This window comes from Hippichthys cyanospilos, chromosome 13 (genome assembly GCF_059441005.1).
Source record: "Hippichthys cyanospilos isolate Australia breed blue-spotted pipefish chromosome 13, RoL_Hcya_1.0, whole genome shotgun sequence".
Classification (NCBI taxonomy): Eukaryota; Metazoa; Chordata; class Actinopteri; order Syngnathiformes; family Syngnathidae; genus Hippichthys; species Hippichthys cyanospilos.
The window spans coordinates 13046459-13071191 of NC_142381.1; positions in this window are offsets into that span (position 1 = coordinate 13046459).

The following is a 24733-nucleotide window of genomic DNA, read 5'->3' on the forward strand; positions in this document are numbered from 1 at the left end:
CGAGAGAGGGAAAAAATGGTAATGGCCAATCACGATCAGCATCGTTTTCGTTTCATTTGTGTGTTCATGTGAATTTCCATGTGCACAATATAATGGTGAACGTAACATCATTTGCAACCATGGCGAACTCACCAGGGTTTCAGAAATACTCCACGGCGATTCAATGACACAGTCGCCTGTCGGCATGCAGCATTAAAGCCGATTACAATGACGTTCATCCCGGCACGACAATGCTCGATCAAGGCGCACGGACGACCGATAGTGCCTCTCTCTCTTCATCCCTGCTCGGGAAACAATGTCTTTCCATCCTTGGGAACACCTGTCACCGCGCAGGGCGACAAAGTCGGGCCACCGCAATGCCGGGAGGGGGAAGAGCCCTCTGACCAAAAGGAAACGCTCATGATTCATTCATGACATGGTTACCACTTTGCAGAGTGTCAACAGCTTGTCTTTGAAGTGATAATCGTAACATTGAGGGTGTCCTTGAATTTGGTCTCCCCATTAAAATGCTTAATGGGAGATGATTTCTGTAATTCAGCGAGGAGGAGCTCTCCCAGCCTCCTGTTAGCCAAAGCATGTCTAATAAAAATTTGGCGAGGGGGGGAAAGGCAAAAATAAAGTGAGAAACAGTCTATCTCGCTTGCTTAGGGATGCGATGGTAGCGAATAACTAGCAGTGGAAAAGGAATGGTTATTTTTATGATGGCTAAAGTCAGGCGAAATGTGTATTTTTCCTTTTCCAATCATCTGGGAAATTACATACTTGTAAAACATGCCCCATTCACTTCACCTCACCTTGGAAAATTTAATTACACAACATAAAGACAGATACAGTGAGAAAAGGTGGAAAACATTCTTATATAATTGCACTCTTTTCATATGCTATAACCTCAACAACTCAATTTAAAAAGCGGAACTCATTCAAAGTGAAAAAAAAAAAACGTGCAATCATATGTACATCTTGAAACTAATACTTTGTTGCAGCACCTTTGGCTTATATTACACCAGTCATTCATTATGAGTCGGCCTCAGTCAGAGTAGCACACCTTGATGTTGCAACATTTGCATTCTAATCATTTGAAAAATACTCTAAATTTAGATGACATGAGCATCTATTGCGTGCAGCACACATTGCTGCTTAAAATTCCCTCCATCTTGATGAAAATCCCATTTCTATCTGAAGATTAAACACTTCAGTAATCATTATTACATCAGTATCAGTATTATTATATCAAAAAATGTTGCATTTGAACGGGGGTGACTTCATGTCATATTTTTGTGTTTTATTTGCATATTTATTTTTTCTAGAAACATTATTTTAGTATGTTTTAAATAAGTATTTTAGATTGCCCTTTTGTCATACAAATGTTCAAGTAAAATTAAATTTTACATTTAATTTGGCTAGGTAAATAACGAGCTAGCAAAATAGCTAGGTAGCTAACGAGATAGCGAGCTAGCTACAGTAGCTAGATAGCAAGATGGATGGATGGATGGATGGATGATAGATAGATTTATTTTTCCACATATTCATTGCACAAATGCATATGCAATAACTTGTAATTTAATCATCGTGAAAAAAAGTTCTTTGAATCGTTTGTGCTGTTTTGTTGTTTGAGGTAAATTGAGATACGTGGGTGGATGCTGGCTCAAAGTCGATTGTCGCTTTTCATATGCACTTTTATTTGGGCCACGCAGATTAGCCGAGGCTCATACTTCAACAGTTGTGTTCTTTTTATTAGGCGGAACGCGTTGCCAAGGCCGTAAAACAGAGAGCTCCAAAGGGGGGGGGAGGGCTAAGCACTGCTAATGTTCACTGTGATGATCATCACACAAAGACCAAATGAAAAGAGTCATGTAACCAAATATTGTTCGGTGCAGATAAAAAAAATCTTCTCAGCAGCCAACTTGAATCATGTGCATGGTAATAATAATAACGGGATGATAAACTTCAGCTTAAAGCCCATCAAGGAAATCTGTTAATACCCGCTTTGCTTTATTTCATGTCTGATGTAATATACTGTGTTCTTCATTACATGATTAAAAGCACAGTGGTGCAGTCCAGAGCTGTGATAACATTCCCCACTGTCAACATAATCCAAGCTCATGTTGCACGGGGACTTTAAACACAGGCATATGTTGATGGATTTATATCATACTTAGCAGTCCCACTATGGTGCAATCAAAGCAGGAAATGCACTTACTGAATATATGCTTTTGTTTTCTCGTTCATTTTAGTAACCGCAGAAACTTGCATCATGTATGTTTAACTTTGAAAAATGTTATCCGATGACAGATCTTTTCTTATTGTGGTTTTCTCTGAGATGTTTGTTTCCCAAAGCATATTATGTGTGTTTACCAGAGTTTAGCTTGATTCGTTGTGCTAAGTTTGTAGATAAGGTCTTCATAAATCAGGTGTTTAGTCTGGCCTACGTTTTTTTTACACACTTACGAAGTGCAATACTAAGTTTTTTCATGCCCTCTTTACGGCATTTTTCCCGCTTTACAGCATCAACAATAATTATAAAATTAAAACTTGGCGGTCAGTGTTCGTGCGTATGACTCTGCAAGTCACACCACGCTCATACGTCACTACATGAGTCACTGCATACGCCACTAAAACTGGTCTGCTATTGGTCGGCGCTACGGCGCCACTAAGATGCTGGTCTGCTACTGGTTGGTATCACGAAGATGCTGGTCTGCTATTTCTATATTCCACAGTGTCACTAATGCCGATATGCTAAAGACTTGATCTCGTGTGAGTGCTTACAATATTTGATCTATTGTGCATTCTAGTCTTTAATTCATACTTGGCCATGGGTTCAAACATTGCTACTGATGATAATGGAAGAAGTAACAAGATGATTAGTATGGAAACGAAGCTGGAGAGAATCAAGAAATACGAAGAAGGCTAGGCTATGCTAGGTTACCATCACTAGGGAATATGGCCGTAAGTATCTCAAGTCAAGGTCGCTCCAAAGATAAAGTGTCATTTTTCTTTTATATATATATATATATATATATATATATATATATATATATATATATATATATATATATATATATATATATATATATATATATATATATATATATATATATATATATATATTTTTTTTTTTTTTTTTAATTTAAGTTGTTATTTAATGTTTCTATTGCCTGCTATACGACGATTTCGCCTTACGATTCCAACTCCGGAACGGATTAATTTCATATGGCAGGGGTTCAATGTACTTAGTATCGGTACCTGCCCCTATTATTTTGCAATTCATGTGACTGACATCTAGTATTATATTTTGACAAACTTTTGAAACAAGTTTTCATAAAATTTTAATAACTTTTATGGCATACTGATAATACATTCTGAATAACTAACTAATGCTACATGGTGATAATGTTCTGTAACTTTTTTTGGAATACTTGTAACTGAAAATTGGCAAAGCAATGATTAGTTAAGAATCTGTTGTTAGACCAACCTGCTGACATTTGGCAACATGCGTAGACTCTTTGGTAATGAACACAACCATTTTTTTTGTTTTGTTTTGATAAATTAGAATAACAAGAATCAAGCCCCCCCCCCAAACCAAAGAACACATTCCCACCACTTCTTATGTTTTACAAGACAGCAGCTTGTCAAACAATATACAGAAAGATGAATATTGATACCAACCTCAAAGGTGCCATTCCCTCAAAAATTATGCTCAAAATGCCAATAAAACAAGCGATTCAAGTGCAGCATCAGAGATAATTGGCACAGCCATGAGCCATGATAAAACGGTTTAATTCCAGTGTGTAACCTAGGTTATAAATCTCAATCCTTCGGGTATTTTGACAATACCATGTCACAGACGTGTTATCAGGACACCAGGGAACTCTTTAACTATGGAAAAGAGTAGCTAATATGTCTCCTTTAAGTCATCACACATTAAAAGGTACGGCAGCCCACACGAGACATAGCGCGTGGCAATGCTAGCATGTATGGTGGCTCCCAACAGCTGTTTGCACGAGCCCGGGGAGGGAGCATGTCAAGTAGGATGCCTTCTGCTGTCACCAGCTCCGCAAGGTGTTTATTAAAAAATGTTAATAGCGTCAACAAGACGCACACATTCAGGCCCGGCCCCCGTGACGAGCGCTTGGCAGCAGCCAACTGTTTCCACTTGCCGAGGAAAGTGCGACTGCGGTTTCATGCCCCGCAGGATCTCGTAGTGGGGAATACACTGTAACAGGCAGACGTGGGCAGTCCGTCGGTACTGACGAATTACAAAAACAATTTAAAAATGACGGACTACGCCCAACGGAACATATTTCGTCCTTTAATTCACTACCACCTTTCATCAACACCAAAATGGTTTATTCAGTTAAATCTTCCAAATTTCTAAGAGAAACCATATTCTTGGGAGCATTAAAGCATAAACAGTCCGCACAAGATACAATTAAGAGAGAAAGTAGCAACATTTTCTCCTCATAGAAAGAGCTGTGCAGTAGTAGAAAGTCAATGTTTGAGTTACGTTTCAGTGTGTGTTTTATTAAATGAAATACATGCTGGACACTATTTTGCTCAGCGCATTCATTGCACAGACCTCAAATAAAGAACAATGTTTGTGTTGTTTTGCTTTTTAAATATGATTTGAATTAATATACTACTGTGTAGTTGCTTTCTGGTTTGCCTGGGCGGTGACAGAATTGAAGTAACCAATGGAGACATCACAATGTAACAAACTCAGTAAAATTAGCTTTTATCCAGGAAATGCAAGATAGAAGTTGTTAAACTGGAACAAAAAAAGTTTTCTTTTTTTATTTTTACCAATTCTCATGTTCAAAATATTGTTTCAATATTTCAAGGTTCCTTGAATTTCAAAATAAAAAAAAGAATGTTTCTGTTCCAATTTTCACACTTTTTGACCAATGCACATTAAATTGTCCAGCTCAACCCTACAAAAACTGTTTCCCCAAATTTCTAAAAAAAAACAAAACAAACAAAAAAAAACTAATACCATAAAGCGGGGACAAAAAACTCAATATTCCACATTGCGACATGAAAAAAAAACAAAAGCCAGAGACGCTGTAAACCTGGGGTCCACTGTATACGAATTTTAGCACTTGTGTGGATTTGCTTCCCTTTCCCACTCCATCACCTGAACATAGGAATATATTTCACAGCAATTTAAGTGTTGAGAAATATTGTTTCACATAAATAACTGAAATAGTAAATAATGTATAATCTATATAAATTAATGAAAGAATAAAGCATGGTAAAAATCCCATTTGGCCCTTTTCATATCATCCCATTGGCCTCTTTCATAACAGCCAGGCCATCAGAATCTGATTCCAGCCCTGCAAAATTTCAGAATCTAATGTTTTAGTTATTCTATCTCTTTCTGATAAACCTTCTTGGCAGGAAGGCCGTGTTAAAGGTAGTCAAGTAATGTATGAGAATTACTGACCTCTTTTGCCATCTGAGGGATTGCATTAACATCCACCGCGCTCTTCCTGAGCAGGGGCTTTTTTCATTCAAGAGGTGAGCATATTTATCATTTTATTATGTAATTTAAAAAAAATGATGGAATAATGTAACTAAAATATTTTGGGAGGGATTCAGTTGAAAACCTTTTTTTTTCACAGTGAAACATTTGGTCACTCGAAGTTACTTCCAGAGCAACAGCTGTCAAATATTTTGGTATTCAGATATTTGTCAAATAATCGGATGTTTGGATAAAATAAAATCTCAACTTCTGCTTGGTTGAAGAACAATGATTAATACAGAAGACAAAGCACTTTTCCACTTACCATATTTCTCAGAATACAAGTGTTATGGACTTATAGCCACATAACTAAAAAACAGACCAATTTTTTCCACTTATCGGTGTTTGAATAAGATGAATTTGTACATGAAATAAGTAATGGCAGCCATGATCTGTGTAACCACTAAAGTCAGGTGTACCCTTCTCACTAGCCTATATGGAGCACTTGCTAGCCGCTAACCCTTTTAACATCTATTGGTGCTCGCTCGCTGCTAGCTGCTAATTTTGGAGGTGCTGCCAATTGGTTGGACAGGCACCATATAATACAATGCCAGTGGTTTATCCTTAATTAGCATTACTAGCAATTGAACTTTATTTCAAAACAACAGTGTTGTTAACATGGGTGATAAGCTAAGTCAGCTGTTGACAAAGCCGAGATCTACTTCAAAATCAAAATGTACCCAAGCATTGATGTCCATATGTTATTTGAGAAGTCACGATTTATATTGAAGTTGGCTTTCTGACCACGTTTCAGGTATTAGCTTGACTTTTTACTGACAGTGTACACCAAATAAAAACTGGTCCCTCAAACAGAAAAGAAATGACTTGACCAGGTTTTTGAACAGAGGTACTCAAATTACTCGAACACTTGTTTGGATAATTGCGTTCATGTTTCTTATCTACATAATGGCAGGCCATGTGTTTCGGACCTGAGCCTTTATCTAGTAACACATCGATGCCAATGTTTTTCAAACAGTGTCAGGATATTGCTTCAAAATAACAGCTTTAATATGCATCCCTTAATAAGGATTGTCTTGTGTGTTGCCATGGAAACCATGGATCACCTCCACTTTTGTGGTCTTTAATATCGGTGGACTACCTCTAGAGCTTAGAAAACAAACAGTTCCAATGCAGAAACCGGCTCCCACTGGAAGGATCATCTATCCTAATGCAAAGGTACAGACGGTTAACTTTAACGATGCCGCCAATGTGGCCCGCGCATACGTTATCATTATTATTGTCATTATAGTGATGAGCACAAACAGAACAACACTGAAGCGTCGTCGTCACTCTCTTCGTGACGCGATCGTAAAAACGGAGCAGACACGTTGTCGCAGTTACATGGAGGCTTTATTCATCGCTGTCTATCAGCTTGGGGGCTACATTTATCAGGCTGCCATTAATGAACGCCTACTGAGTGTTAGGAAGGACACAGGGGAGTGTAATGTGCAGGTACACCGGTTCCACTCAAAGATGATGCATTAATTCATCTTCTATAGAAATTAAAATCAGACTTGAAGGGCAAAGTCATTTTGAGAGTAATTATAGGGATGTTTGCAAGCACAATACCTCCCTTACGATCCCCCAGTGGATTGGAGATGGACAAACATGTTGTCCGGTGACGTGAGGCTTTTATAGCGGCAATTGGCAAGCAGGGCGCCTATTTGGACCGGGCGCTCTGGAACACAGGCTTTGAGGTTTCGGGTTAAATGGGATTTCTCCCTTTGAATCATTTTTGATGACCCGCCACAGCTGAGTCTGCAGGTTGTGCTGCCTGCTTTAAAGCGTATTATGGGACCGAGATTGAGCACAAGTCGCGGCTTAGCGTACGCGCAGGCATGCGCGCTCACACACGCATATACACACTACAGAGACTGGAAGTGTACCTGGGAGAGAACAATTTGCGCTGGTGGCAGGCGAGTAACACAATGAGGTTTTGGTAAAGTTGGAGGTAAGGCTGGGTTTGTTTTAATAAGTTTGGGTTTGTTGTGAAGGGCTCAGGTTCAGGTCGTGGTTAAGGTGTCGAGGTAAGGTTTAAGTTAGGTTGATGGTCACAGAAAGGTAAGAGGGTTGATAGTGCTAGTTTAGAGTTTAAGATTGTGGAATTGTAGGGTTAGGTTTAGAGTGGTAAATGCATGATTGTGTTCGAGCTTGGGTTGAGTTAAGGCTAAGGGTCATGGTGTTCAGTGGGCGTGGGACGAGATCAGATCCTGACGGGATGATAACCTTGAGCAAAAATATCATGGTATCGTGATATTACGTTATTGAAATTACAGATCCAAAACATGCCGTGATTAACCAAATATAAGATGCAGCGCTGTATAAGACACACACTTTATTTTAGGGTCAACTTCTGGTATTTTCTAAGTTATCGTGTATAGGATGCTCCAAAAATTTGCTATAAAAACTATAGCAAAACAGAATAAATCTCATCTTCGTAAATTATTCATATTTTCTAATGCTCATATCCTTAAATTATACTTTTGTTGCAGGATAAATTAAGAATTTCAAATGTCCCACGCCATTGAACGCAGCACCAGCATAACATGCTCCAAGCAGTTGTTTTTTTTCTTTGTCTAGCAACGCAGCTCGGATATAGTTTGCCGTAAAAACCTCAAGTTGCAGACCATCCATGTTCCATTAAGTTGATGATTGTGTGTATATGCCAAAAGACAATTAATAAACGAGTGAAATGGAATAGCTTTCTGTGTTCTCTAACCGGAGCACTCGTCTCTAGCTGCTTCAATAAGGATTGAAGGTTGCAAGGTATGAACCCAAAAACTTGACTTGGACTCGACAGACCTGTTCCCATCTCTGGATTAGGTATGTTATGGGACAGTATGTATGCTTTGATTTTGAGTAAGACTAAGATTGGGTACAGTTTAGAGCAGTTGTAGTTAAAGTTAGTTGAAATTGATGGAATTATTTGGTTAACGAACACTGTTTATCAATGCACCATATGTTTTACAACTTACATTTTTCAAAGCAGGCACCTTTTGCCCAGACAACAGCTTTGCACATCTTGGTATTTTATCAGTCAGTTTTATTATGTGGATGATGCTTTATGACTGGAATGACTTTCACTTCACAGCTGTTCATTTTCAAACCATAACATCTTAAGCGCTGAAATGTGCTTGAGACCATTTGAATTGGAAGGTGTCTTCTTTTGTCTCCTACTGTAGGTTTATGGTTAAGTGTTAAGTTGTACTCAAACACCCCCCCCCCCCCCCCCTCCTCCAAACTGTCAACGCACAGGACTCTTGAGGACTTAAGACTGAGGGCCATACTACACATTTTCCCCTTAAAGATGTTAAAAGGTGAGGGATAATCTAAGACATTTTTTTTTCTACATCCTTTGTACCTATTACTGGTGGATAAAATTATCATGACCACCACAGCAGAGAAGGAAAAGGCCAAAGCCCTCATCAGCAACTACAATCACTGGCAGAGCAATCAGAGTTTGCACTCTGTCCATCTAAACTCACAACGGTTATATTAATATGCAATAGCCCCACTAACAACTGATTAATGGCAGATAGGGATCTCATCTCTCTCTCCCCTTTTCCCTTTCTAGTTTGCACCCTCACCTTACTCATCTGACTTTTTGCTTTGGTCATGACATCCATAATGAGAATTCTAAGATAGTGTAGCTTATGGTGTTGTGAGTGTGTCACTTAGGTCGTTCCATTTCGCACAGTACAAGACAGAGGTGGACATTTAACACATTTTTGCTCATCCTTCATTCAGTGCCCTGGGCCCCCCTTGCATCATCATCAGCCTGCCATGCTTTTCAAATCGAACCAAACTGTAATCGTCAGTCCAAAGTAAGCATTTTACAAATTCTTTCAGGTCTGAAATTCTTCGTCTGTCTGGAAAAAGTGCGTCCAAGGGTGAAGGACCGATAGACTCTCCACGTCTGGTAGAAGACCAAGGGATGAGTCAACACGGAATTAATGACTCCTGTTTGATTTTATTTCTTGCAGTTTTCAACATACAACAAGCTGTTTTCAAAGTATGACTCATCTCACTTCCTTCTCTATCTCACTCATTAATTCAACTGCTCATACAAATGAATTTAACATCTTTTCAAGCATCCATTTATTCCTTCATTAATTGACCAATCCACCCTAACCATTCCTTCATTTACCACAGGAGCTTCCCTGCAATTGATCATCCAATTCATCGATCATATAATCCCATTTGAATCATCAGTCAGTCCACCACACCGGGGCTTCTTACCATATCCACCCAACCATCCACAACGCTCATTTAATTAATTAATCAGTCCATCAATTCAAGACATCAGCGTAATCGTTGTTCTTACATCCATTGATTCTTCCGTATTATAAAGGCACCATCCCATTACTTCATTTTTTTCCATCATTTAATCCATCCCTTGAAATCATCTGTCGATCCCTTCCATTATACATCCAACCATCCGCTGATCCAACCGCAATATAAAAATACAATTCATGCTTTTCACCCGTGCCTTTCAATCCATCAATCAACTCATTCCAGAAGACTAATGAATTTCTTTCATCGCTCCCATCCATTAATTCATTCGTTGGACAGTCGGTCTCGGGTATGCCCTATTCTTTTCGCCCCATTGCATCCATCAATACATGACCACAGAGACATTTTCTCACCATCCATCTATCTGCAGCCAAATGTTCCCGTTTTCACCAGCAGGTACTAAATCCGGCGCAGAAGGACAACTGTTTTTAGTTGTTTAACGGTGACATGTTCTCCTTTCATTACGGCTCTTCTTAAAAGCTTTGTGTGTGTCAAGGTCTTACGCCGTTGCAAAGCAGACATGCATTTTGTATTTTGTTGCGGGGATTAACATCATCAAGTTATGTGTATTTTAGTTGTGTCACTTTCCATTTCTCTCTGAGCACACGCACGGTAGAGGTCAAATCTTTTTCAAACCGCATTTACTTTTATGCCCCTGACATCTGAAAACAACATCTTTTGACCATGATGGCCTAAAAAAAAAAATTGTCTCCAGGAATTTTTAGTATCTTAGCAATTTTAGTCTCTATCGGAGCGAAGAACTTCCCACACAACCTTTTGGAATGTTTACTGGTACTTTTAGCTTTTACGCTCTCCACCTCAGCCCTAACCTTTGGCCGGTACTCAAAAACTCATCTGCCTACCTTCACTTGTGGATTCCGAAACATACAGACACACACAGAAGCTGATGCATAGCATACTGACACATTCTTCCATACACATTGGCATATAGGCCAGGAGACCTGCAGCACCTTTATTTTCACTGACTTTCATCTCCCCATGGATCGTCCATCAGCCTATTTTTTGCCCTGGTCTCTTTCTATCTGCGGGACCTCGGCAAGGTGGTAATGGAGGGCTGACGGAGGCCTGTCACTTTATGCTCTTTCACCCCGGAGACTCGGAGTGGGAAAGTAATGGCCGAGCCTGCCAAATGTAGCAGTCACTTTTAATCAAGTGTACTGCTGTCACTCCACCTATATTGATCCTGGCGAAATCCCCAGGCGATGTGCAATCAGACCGGTTTCTACCTTGCAACAACTTTCCCCTTGCCTTTCAAACGCTCCCCATTTTGTGGCATCTCAGCCAAGGTGATCATAATCCAGCCGTCGCCGCCACAGACAACAAAACCAGACGGGGTCACGACATCAACCCACGACTGCACGCATTGCTTATATTCACTCTCCTTGGAATTTTTATGTGAGCCCGTTATTTGCATAAAGCTTAATGAGTCTGTCCATCGTTGTGTCGCCTCATCCATGCGTGACTTGATGCCTGTTAGTTGAACAAACTCGACACACGCGGATGCTCCTTCAATCTTTGTACTATTTGGACAGACCGTCCTTGCGAGGAAAACAACAAGGTAGTCGATAAAAACCAAGAGTCCGAAACATAGCGTGAAACAGTAGCGTGAACTTCACGGTCGCATCTGGTGACATCAGCAACGTTAAGTACAAAACAGGGCTGGTTGAAAAGTGTAAGTGGATGATGTATGAAATTTCGGCGTCACTCTAACAATTACAGTCTAATTTGATGAAAGCAATACTGTTTAGAATATTTCAGATTATGTCAAGTGTTAAGATAAAAAATCATGTTTGATTATGATTCACTTGGCCATGTCTAACATAGCTCAACGAAATGTAACTCGGTGAACCTTCTAATTTGAGCTATCAAAGTTTAAGTGTTAATTTGGGAGATTAATTTAAATCTTTTAATGTTGAAAAAAAATATCTTCACCAACTATTTACCAACAGACTACAGTATAGACAAAAATGGACCTTAATGTAGCTTTACGATAAAATCTTGCTCAATGGCTAATAGAGAGAAAAAAAATGCTTTGTGAAGCATAGTCGTTGGATTTCTTTTTTTAAACCATTTCAGAGCAAAACACGCTACTCTTGTTACCTCCACTGGGCCTCCCAAACGTTGGTGGATTGTGGTGCGAATGAGCAGAACTACACCTAGAATTGAGACATAGGCAGAATTGTTTCTTTGAGGTGGAAACAAAAATTGCAGATACAAATTAAAAATTGGTATTAAAGTAGTATAGTAAGTGCTACATATATATAATATACATGTATACAATGAAATAACGTCATAAATAAAAAAAATATACACAGGGTTTGTTTACCTTTGAGTGATGTGATGAGCTTGTCATGGCCTCATTCCCTAGTGAGGGTAGCCTAGGCAAGCTACTCTAGCCTTCTTTCTATTTCTTGATTATCTCCGGCTTCGTTTCCATACAAATCATCTTCTGACTTTAACATCACTTGCAATCTTGGGACCCATGGCTAGCAAAGTAAAGTATGAATTAAGCACTAAAATGCACAATGACTACCATATTTTAAGCACTCTCACACTCGATCAAGTCTTTAGGCAACAATCTTTGCGACCCCGTGCGCCGACCAATTGCATACCAGTATCTTAGGGAGTCGTGACGCCGACCAATAGCAAACCAGAATTGCAGTGACGTAAGCAGTGAGGCAAGAGTGTGCACTGACCACCATGTTTGATTTTTTTTTTTTTTTAATGTTGTAAAGCGAAAATAATTGTGTAAAGAGGCACAAAAAAACGTTGCGGTCTACATCGTAAGGTGAAAAAAAATGGGTGTCCACTGTAATTTTTATTACATGAGGGTTAGGGTTAGGGTTAGGGTTAGGGTTAGATAGGGTTACATGATTTACATGATTTACATGTTTTATAAGCTTTATAGAAAACAATTGTTGAAAAATGCAACTATTCAAAGTTATGCAAAATGTGATTATTGGTTAAAACAATGTAATCGTGTGACAGCACGACTTCTTAACATATGATTAGCTAGCATTGTTTAGTCATAAAATAACACATTAGCAAGGAACTCATTTCAGGCCTTTACCATTATCTGCACACCCTAATAGTGGAGGACAGCATTCTGGTTATTACTGTGTTTGTGGAATGTGAATTAAGCAGCAAAAACACCCCTTTTTATCCATCTCGAGGGATGACCATTTTGTGACTTGCTGTCAAGCGAATGTGACATCACAGTAGGGCTGGGTTCATGTAACAACCAATCACAGGTCCCTTTTCTCCTGACCTGAGTCATGCGACATTTTCGGATTGAGCCATGATCGATTCTTATCTGAGTTCTGAGCAACTATGGTGTCATTTTAATTCAAATCTATTGAGTGACAATTTAGTAGGCTTTGCAAAGTTTCCTTATTGCGTCTCCTTGAATTTTGAGAGTTAACTTACTCTTGTCATTTCAGCACAAAGCGGTGTTGTGATTCATTCTGATACTTAAAACGGAGCCGAGGTTAAGTAGACAATGATAAGTGATTGTTGTCTTGTCATCACCTCGTTCAAACAGAAGAATGGGTGAAGAGTGTGCGGCACCTCCGTTTTTCCCGAACCTGTGTCGGCTTTTCTAGTTGATTTGCTAAGGCCACGGGGGCGGACTATTCCTGGGTCATAACTCGGCAGGCTGATGAGGATTGAATTTTAATGCGAATTTGGCTCCAACCGGGGCGCTGGCTAAGAGATGGAGCGCACATTTGGGAATAAAGCATGCAAGCATTATTCGTTATATTGAACGCATAAGAGATAGAAAAAATCCGTGGCTTGTGCAGAAATGATGCTCATCTTGTTATTTGTGTATCTCTTACGTGTGCTGTGTGTTTTCCTGACTGCCTCGGATTGTATCATACTTCTTTTTCAATGTCATTGGAAGTGAAAGCTGCCATTCTTGAGAGAGATGCTACAATACGCTGGTCACTTTTGATTCCCGGGCTGTTCTTCAATCATCGGCAAAATTCATTTTGTACGTGTCAGAGTCGCATCTGGCTGCAGGTGAGAGAGGTGCTGGATAATACTTTCCGCTGTTCAGAAAATCGGCTGATGCCATGATGTAAACCACACCGACTGATGCATTAAGTAAGATCATGAAGAAGGATGTCAGGCCGTGATATGTGAAATCGAAGGCAGACAAAATTCCCGACAGACTCCGAGTTCCGATACAGTTCATTCGAACTCTTGGTTTAAAAAAAAAAAATAATAATGATAATTAAAAACAGAAAGGTGCATTTAACCCTTGTGCACATTTCTGGTCATGTGATAACTAAGTGGTCATGCCGTGTTAAACTTCAACATGTTATAATTTGGGTGAAATTTCAAATCCCCAGTGTTTAATTTTAGTTTTCCCTTTGATGTGAAATTACTTTGATGTAAAGATCCAATGATTTGACAAAATATCACAGTGGAATTTCTAGGCATAACAACACTAGAAGTTCGATCTCGTATAGCACCATTTGTTTTATTTCTGGTTCATAGGCCGTAAAATTCCATCATTATTGACAATGTGCATCTGCATGAAACAACAAAATGAAGGCATACAGTTTTGTGGAAAATGAGTCACTATTACACAGTTTTGCAATGAGTTGCATCTTGTGCCAATTAATTTGCTCTTAATTTGAAAATGAAACAGATTTCGTTTGGACCAGCAAAAATGGCCAAGGAAAGCTGCTGCCCAACTAATGCTCTTCTCTTAATAAACCAGCATGTCATTTTACAATTCCTCCAAAACAACATACTTTTACAAATATTGTCACTACTTATAACCATAAAACTCTTCTCTAAACACAGTAATAATGTGTTGATGACCATTGGTTGCAGACTTGAGGCAGACAGTTTTGACAGACAAACATTAACTGTTTAATGTATAATTTAGAAACCCTATAAAGCTACTTTCCGGGGTTTTTTTTGGTCTAAAAAGATTAATACTGTAGTATATTTCGTCTGAACCCTTTTGAATTGAAGCTTTCTACATCTTTAACACTTTTCCCAGTGGAGCACACGAAGGCAAATTCATGAAAAATGCCTGACTGTGCTAAATAATTGAGAATTTCACTTTGGCTTATTATATGGCGGATGCATTGGCAGGTTCAAGTGGATGTTCTTCACACCACTTAGAATAAATGCACAAAGGTGCACTGCGTGCATATGCAATTATACCTCATCCTCAAATAAGCCGTCTTTGTTGAATTATCTATTTTTCTTAATGCTTTGAAGCATTTTCAGCAAGTGGCTAAAACTATATATATATTATTGTACTGTACTATCTTCAGCTAGTGGCACAACACCACCATTTTTGCAGCCAAGGCACTAATTTTAAATTAGACAAATCCCACCACGAAACAAATATGCCACAAAAACACGAATACTGAAAAAAAGATCTTATCCAAAATCAATCACTCCTGAAGGCCATCACTGAAAGCCTTGGGGAGGAAGCCGGGGATGTGTTTGGGATTTGGAAGAGGAGTATGAACCCTAACACTCCAACTACACACTGTTGCACAATCCTTCTCAATCCACTTCATGGTGGAACACAGATTTGGCCCACAAACTCAGCGGGAAAGAAAACAACAATGCAAAAATAATGCCTCCAGTGGCTTCGAGCTGTCTTTTCTGAAGAAACCTGACAAATAGCATTATTAAAGCTGTGACAGCACACACATTTAGCCTAAAATGGCTGTCAGATTTGTCACTTTCAAATGACATACCTATTAGATGCTAATAAAAGCCTGGAGCTAGGTTGAACCAGTCGGCATTGATGAGACGTCTACTCGTGGAATATCTCTGCTTTTGTACAAACTTATTTGGCTTCTCTGCACCTGTCAAGTTAGACAATGTGGCTCCCTGAGAGCCTAATCGATGCTGCAAATGTCAAAGTCTAACAAGAAAACCGTTGCAGGCAAGCATGCGGCGACCCCTTCCAGCTTCCACAGATTAGTAGCGAGCAAGAATTGCTTGAAAGTTGCTCATGGTTGGATAGAGACAATATACTTGCACCAACAACAACTTTTAATCATCATCATGCGTCTTGGATTGAGGTTACTTTGGAAAACTATAACTCGCATTTTTTTTTAAGTTTGGGCAGTCCTGCAACGTGTACAAATAATCAGATGGGAGCTCAAACTGGCATCCAAAATCCCCGTTCTCTAGGAATTTAATTTGATTTATTACTTTATTGAACACATAATAAGCACATTTCAAAATTTGAGAGCAAAAAAAAAGAAGCAAGGAAAGGAAATTGTCAGTATATATATATTGCAGTTCAATGAGGTTTATAATATGTTCAATAGGAAGTAGGAAGAAATATAAAACCTATCTAGTCATTTTTCCTTGTATTATATTTATTCATATGTTGTTAAAATAGACATTGCTTCATATCACAAAGACAAAACAAGACACGCTCCTCTTATCCGATGTAATCATTAATAGAAATAAACTTATAAATCATATACAGTATATAGTCGTATTTCAAAATAAATAACCAGTGGACCCCCGGGTTACGGCCTCGCTGGCTTACTTTTTTTTCACTTTACGAATAATGATCATCATCAACAACATTTACAAACTTCAAACTTGGTGGTCAGGGTGCGTGCATATGACTGCGCGTCGCACCACGCTCATGTGTCACTGGTTGGTGTCAGACTGTCACTAAGATCCTGACATGCTAAAGACGATCTCAAGTGAGTACTTTCAATATTGTATTGTGCATTTTAGTGCTTAATTCAAACTTTGGTTGGTTAGCCAATGAGGAGGCAGAGTCCGCAGGAGAGCGACTAAAACAAAGTGACATCAAAAATTGTACTACAGCAAAAATCCAGAATTGCAAAAGTACCAACCAAAATGACTTGAAAGGGATGAATGTGGATCAGGAACGCTGGAATCTTCACGGGACTGCAAAGGAGCTTGGCGAAGGAGTAACCCGGCGTCGTTCTCCTGCACCGGCTGGCCTTAAAGGGACAGTGTGTAAGATTTAAATCGTTTTTCATTCAGAAGGAATAAATTAAATGAATGTAAATTTCAAAAACTTGCAAAAGAATGTGTTTTAAATACAATCATAGGTCTAGTTCTCAAATTATATTACGTGGTGGGGGGCACTTCCCTGGGGATGTTTGTTATAGCTACAGCACCTGCAGCACCTGCAGCACCCCCCCCCCCCCCCCCCCAAAAAAAAAAAAAAAAAAAAAAACGGCCATTCTACTTCCCCATTTGGAGCACCCAGACCAGGGATGGGCAAACTACGGCCTGCGGCCCGGATCCGGCCTGTTGGTATTTTTAATCCTGCCCGCATATGATGGCACAAAATTATGGCTTGAATGAGGCTTTGGTTTGAATGATTTCTTTCATTTCATTTGGACTTGTCATGACATACTACCAACACCAGGTGTCATGGGAGGTGCAATGACATGATTTTGCAGCACAAGGACGAAGAATGAAAGCCAGCGAGAAAAAGAGCGATTGCAATTATCACTCCTCTGCTGGTCATATCAAAACCCATCTACAGCAATGTCTAAGAAAAAAAAGTTGACTGTGAGTGCCGGGTTTTTAAGAGAGAATGGACGCATATATTTTTTTTTTTTCGTGTAGTCCGGTCCAAGGCTGTATGTCTTATTTGCCAAGGAACTGTGGCGGTTTTAAAAGAATATTATAGCAGCCGTCACTTGTCCACCAAGGCGTCTAATTATTCCAAGAACTATTCAACACAAGAATGTACAGCTACCACTGACAAAAGCCAGCAAGCCTTTCCTCCAAGAGGAGTTTCTTAAAGAGTGCCAGATAGAGACCTAGAAGAACAAATGTGGAAATAATAAATAAACAAACTTCTCATGCAGGTCAGTGACTTTCAGTATTGACGTAATTGGCGAGCGCTTAACAATAAGCTAAGCAATAAAGCGCCATCATTTTCATGATATTCTATGGCACTTGACAGATAATGGAGGACTTTTTGGTATGGAATTCCTGAAAGGAAAAACAATCACAGCGTGTCAACCGTCATACTGAGGCACAAGTTACCTTGGAGTACGCTCATCAACGTTATGACAGATGCATTACCAAATCTGACAGGAAAAACATCAGGATGCTCAAGAAGTAATGTTCCTACACTGCATAATTCACTGAGAAGCACTGTGCAAAACCGTGTTGCAGGTTGACCACATTTCACACCTGTTAACTTTAATCGAGCGAGGAGATCACACAAAGTTACACTACCATTCTAATGTCCGCTGGTTAAGTTTAGGAAAAGTATGTCAGCATGTCTGGGAGCTCAAACGGGAGATTGTTTCATTTTTGGAGCTACTTGAAAATACGTACAATTTTCCAGAGCTGAAAATCACGCATTGGCTTTGAGTGTGAGGAGTGTTATGAGTGATGAACACCTCACATCTGCTCTGAGGATTACCACAACAAGATTACCTCATGACTTTGATGCACTGGCTAAAATGGGGGATCAACAACACTGTTTTCAATCAAAAGTATATGTTAAACATTTATACTTTAGTTACATTTATGTTTGATATGTACAGTTAAAAGGCGTTTTTTTTAAATATATATATATGTACTGTATCTTGTTGCTGTCCTGGCCCAGCTGTCAAATTTTAACAGCCTAGACCCATGCTTGGTGCACTTAGAAGACTGAAACAAAATGTAAGTTAGCGGCTAGCAAGCAGCGCTCAAGTGATCCATACAGGCTGGCATGAAAGACTTAAATGCCCCTGCACTTCTTTGATGCTAATATCCTGACACAGTTGCTGTTTATACTGATGAGGGTCCACAAGTGATCAGATTTGCAGTTTCAGGGGTTGTAATCAAACCCTGGAAAGGTATCACTTTCATTTCACATTTGCTACTTGAAGCCTCCGTCATATTGATCTGTTTGCTTTGCACCCTTAATGCCATTGTAATGCAGCTATAATCCGACCACACCCCAGCCTCACTCCCCCAAGGGTGCCGTTATTGTACAGATGTACAGTAAACTACAACACATGGATGCGGTCGCCATAATTGGCCTCACAAGGCACGTGAATCTCCATGCAACGTATGTGCGTATTGACTCTTGAGCTGACACTGTTGTGATGTAGTTTGCAATATATCACAGCAGCTTTTATTCCCGCTGTAAAATCTAATTGGCCGCAGGACGCCAAACAAATACAACTGTAGTCATCAACGACTTGTAATGACATGATATAAATTCACTCAGTCAATACATTGATTAGTATTTAAGGAGAGGCAGCAGACGCAGGCATAAAACATTTAACGACCCGATTTGACCATGAAACCAATAAGCATGTGAATTGTAGTGTATCATAAATTTATTTGTTCGGCGCAATGTTGTGATGAGGGTCAGTGATTTCTTCACACAGCAATTTGCCACCGCGTCCGACTGCAATACAATTGTGGTTCCTTGAATTTCAATATTTGTTTGATTTTTTTTTTTTCTAAATGGTTGAGCTGCATTTTTTTTAAGTTGTCTTAGACGTTTACGGAATAAAATTTTGGATTGTTCAACAACTATTTTCTACGACGCTTGTAACAGATATTTGCTTTGGAATCAAAGAAAAATCCATCCATTAACTGTCACTAAACAAACAACCATTCACACTCCCAAACACATCTAAAGGAAATGTGCAATATACCTGCAGGAAACTGGGGTACCCTGGAGAAAACTCCCGCAGGCATGGGAGGAACATGAAAACTCAAAATTGGAAGTCCTGAACCGAAATCGAACCATCAACCTCTGCCCTGTGAGGCAGATGTGCTAGCCACTTTTCCACCGTGCATCCCTCGTGAAAAATCATCAACAAAAAAATTTCATTTTAAGAGTTTCATTTTGAGAGCTTTCATTCATTCTGTAATACAATTCTTTCCCTGTAAAATACAACCCTACGAAGGTCAAAGCTGAGCGTGACCACACCGACGCTAATAAAAAGTCATTTAAATGTTTATCAAAATTGGAAACTTTCGATGAATAGCAGGCTTTTAAAATTTTTTAATGATCCTTCGATGAGGCTCACATTTCTGGTTGCCAAATAATTCTTTAATTTCCCCTGTTCCATGCTCCTTTTATGCTCTTCTAAGGTTTTTGTGGGAAAATGTAAACTATAGTGCTATAGTGCTTTAAATTATTGTTATTCTACATGTCTTTATCTATATTAGGTGTTATTCTTTATCTTTGGTGTTTTTGACCCAGGAATATCATGCACCTTTTGTCAGTAACTGTTGGAAGTGCCGCTTAAGAGAAAATTATTCTTTTGAACTGACTGAATGATATGTCTCCTTTGACATTCTCTGTGTTTTGGAATATAATAAATAAATCAATCAATAAATCAAACAAACCATAAAATGCCCCAAAAATATGTTTCATGAAATAACCCTTAACTGTAGATTTGTCACTATTGAAGCCTTTATAAGGGCTGAATTCCAATTTGTACAACCTTGAGGTCTTTGCATGCATATGCTTTTATACATAAACATCTGCCCAGCGTCTCAGTGGCTCTCATGTCCGTCGACCTCTCAGGAGACCTACCTCTCTCGCCTTCCGACTGTGACTAAAACCCTTGCATATACACACATGCAATATAGCTCATGAATAATGTATGCAGTCCCGGCCGACACTGAGCTAATGAGTCAATAGCTCGGCGTGCCCGGTGAGACAGACACCGCGGCTAGCGTGATGCTAACGCTCAGACGTCCTCCTTTACCCTACTTGTTCTCCGCGCCAGATGTCTGAGGTGCAAGGTGATGAATTATCGGTCGAGCCTCTCGCCTCGCCCACTGCAGATCGACCACATTAGCAGGCCAGACTGTCGCGGTTTGGCCTCTGCGGTTGTGACTTTGGATCAAGATCTAGCGCATTTAGCGTGGAGGTGGAGAAACTTTGATGCTCGGAACGTCCGCCACTTGTGTTCTCTCAGCCTTGGTCAGATCACACAAGAGGGGTGGAATAAATAAACCCAAAAACAACAGTTTTGCTGGTCTTCATAGCACAACCTGACAAGCGGGCGGAGGATTGTTTATGCATGCATGTGCCAACAAATGCATGACTGTGAATATGTGATCATCTTAATGCATCCTAATGTTTTGCTGTGCGGTGTTTTTTTTTTTCCTCCCTCCACCCCCCTGCATGTCCTTGTGATGAATGATTCATTTAATTTTGCAAGAAATAACACTGCTTGAAAACATTCTAGTTGCGTGGGAATGCATATATCTGATTGCCCGACGCTTCAGATTCTGATCTGCTTTGTGACACGTATTCAGATTGGATGCATGCCACTACCTATGCTCTTATGCTGTGTGTGATAACACCACATTTACTCACATTTATTTATGTATTTATTTATTTATTGGGGCATTTTGTCATAAGATGATCTAAATTATATTTTTTTTAAATACTGTAATATTTCAAATACATTTCCATGTTCTCTAACCGGATCACTCCGCTGCATAACTTGGGACTCTTAATTGAATCATCTGGAGACATTATGTCCTTTACATTGTCCTCTCCGTTTTGGTAATATTCCTGTGTGTGAAAAAGGATGGACTCGGACATTGATTTAGTCTGCTTGCTTTTTATATTGAAAATAATTCCGTAGTAACATCAGCTAACACAAGCTGCCGTTAGCTGCAACAGGTACTGGCTGCCAGCATCCAACTTACGTCCATCCTCTAGCTTGTACCGTTATGGTAATTATTGTAAGTAAGAACATGACGGATATTAAAATGCACATCTGTGCGTCAAAATTTGTATTATGTGGCTGACGGATCAATCTTCCTCGAATAAATAAAATCTGATATTTGAGTTACTTTACAGGATGCACCTTTTGGCCTTAATTTTTTTGAGGTAAAAAGTGTGTCTTATATTTGGGGATTTACGGTAATAATTCCTCTAATTTTTTGCTGCAATGGGAACTACATAGTAAAACTCATAGAGGCCGAAAAGTCTATATTTGGTCTCAATGTAACCAGAGTAAAATTTAAAAGTAAAATTTACTCATGGAAAAGGAGGCCAGGGAAAAAAATAGTCAACCGAAAAGTCTATATTTGGTCTCAATGTAAACAGAGTAAAATTTAAAAGTAAAATTTACACATGGAAGAGGAGGGCAGGGAAAAAATAGCCATGTTGGGTAAATTCACTTTGAAACTAAAATTTTTAGCGCTGTTTTTATGAGTGCAAATCTGTGCTTGGTGAGGGTATAAGGAGATGTTAACCTGGGTGTTTGTAATTTTGCTGATGATGGCAAGTCAACAGATTTAAAGGGATGCTATAGTTATTTCACAATTTTAAGCAGTAAACATTTTTAAACATGCATTTTTCCACTTGCTGTCGTCAAGGCTCAGGTAACGACCAATCACGAGTCAGCTTGTGAATGTCACATGAGTGAACCCAGGAAACATTTTAGACATGATTGGTCATGTACCTTGAGCGCATATGGTTATTTGACAACAAGGGGGAAACACGTTTTCGAAACTATGTATAATTGTACATGAAAATGGTATAATGATTGAATTAACTATTGATTTAAATGTAATGTTATTGCTGAAAATGACAAAATAAGTGCATTATCCTTTTAAAAAGGAATGAACTTAAACAGACCTAATAGATCTATGGCATTTTTGCAGTATGTTTGTTGTATATTCTGAATATAGTTAATAATGAATAGGACAGCAAAATCAGGAAAAGAAAAAATATATATTACTTAATTATAGTATATATTAGGATACAGCTATTATCATTACTTAAACACATCGTTTTTTTAATAGTTGCTGTTATCATACAACCTTTTTTGCAGATATACCACATTTGAGCTTGAAAAGCAAGCTTTGGTTAACAGTATGTAGAAGGTGAAGGTTCTAACACAGTAACCATGGCCTCTGCTTGATTATTTTAGTAGCTATTGTCAAGTAATGGCACTCACATTCGGCAAATCTCCTTGAAGGACAGAACAGACGAGTGGAAGTGCTGTGTGGCAATCAGAATGGATGTTCACAAAGAATTTCGGGATACGTAAGGGAGGGAGGCCGCACAGGATCGAAGCATTGTGGGCTGCATTTTAAGGCAAATTGTGAGAATCTGGGATGCCGTTGATGGAGTGTGCACTTGAAGTAGGACACAGCCTTACTGTCTCCAATCATTACCGGTAAATTTATTATTGGACATGTCTTGTGTGTGTGTATGTGTGTGCGTGCGCGTGCACGTGCGTGTGTGTGCGTGCGTGCGTGTGCGTGCATGTGTTTGGCACTGTAAGAGGACATAGCCAAAGAGAACCCGCAAAAGAAGAGGAACGTTTGTTATTTTACGAGAATAAAATAAAGGTTGATCTTATAAGAATTAAAGTTGTTGTTTTTAATCAGGCAATTTAGGAACTTAAAGTTGCCATTTTAAATGAATAAAGCTGTGACAGTTAAAAAAAAAACCTCTTATGAATATAGATGTAGCGTTACAAAATACACTTTACAGTAATATACTTTTAGATTAATGAAGAAACACATTAGATTTCAAAAATGAAAAAAAAATTACAAGAAAAGTTAAAGAATCATTGAGAAAAATCAGCTATTTAAATAACTAGACCTACGCTAATCATCAAATCAGTGAATCATTTAAGGCTGGAAGAAAAAGTCAGAATCTTATTAAAATGATGATAAAATAATTTTCCAAAGATTAAGTCATAATATGAAAAATGAAATTAACTGTTGTCACAATACTTTAAGAATACATTTGTCATATGTAGGCTAATTATGGCAATGAAATCATAATACTGTTACCTTGCAAACATTTTTTTACTTTGTCAATTTATAATGAAATGTGTGCATGGCATGAGTAACGACTAATCAGTCCTCACCTGTTTTCTGGGTTTGGTCATGTGACGCTTGCAAGCTGAGCCGTTATTGGCCGTTACTTGAGCCTTGAAGACATGTGTGATTATTTTCAATATCTTTATAATCTTGTGTAGTTTAGTTTTTCCAATCATTTACATCAAAGTATTTCACTACAAAGGGAAATAATTTAAATTAGACTCTAGAGAGCTGAAATTCTGCCCAGATCAGTCTTTCCTGCTGAAAATGACTAAATAAGTGTACCATCCCTTTGAAATATTCGTATCATGAGAAACAAAGTGTCACAAGATAAATTATTGACCACAAATGGGAAAAAAACAACTAAATAAGGTTATGAAATTTAAGTTGTACTAAAAGAATTGCATAACTGTCCTGTATGAACACCACTTGCCAAATTTCATATCACCATGACAACACCTGAGTTTGCCAACGTGAAAGCATGAAATCCAGCCCCATCATAACCACAATTCAACGTATGTTGAAAATTCAAGGCCATTCCAAAATTCCTGCTATTTTGCCAAACAATTTGTGAATATTTGACAATAGCTCCAAAAATAATCAAGCAGAGGTCTTGCTTATTCATGAGGTCAAACGACTGCAGCAAAGACACAAATTCCAACAGAAAATGACCAGATTTTTGTTACCCACTCAAACCCTTGCTGTCTCAAGAGATAGTTTGTCGGCAATTGAGCCATACAGCCACCCGTGATTTCATTATGCATGCAACAGCCACTCGCACAATCAACACCGCTTTTTATCTTTCTATTTACTGTGATTTTTTTTCTTTCCTTTCTTTTTGTAAATGGCGTGCCCGACGCTCCGCCACCCTTCCACTCAGAGCCCAATCAACGCTATGATATCCTCTGATTCACAGCGCAACTGTAGAACTTTATCACAGAGGTGCCTAATTACTCGGGACTTTACAGCGTACGAGATTCATCTCGGGGATTTATTTTCTAATTAATTACCAACTTCCTTGCACTGCAATTCGCATGGTAGCATCATCCAAGTGGAAGAGTTTCTTTTAATGAAAATCAACGTGGATCAGAGGAG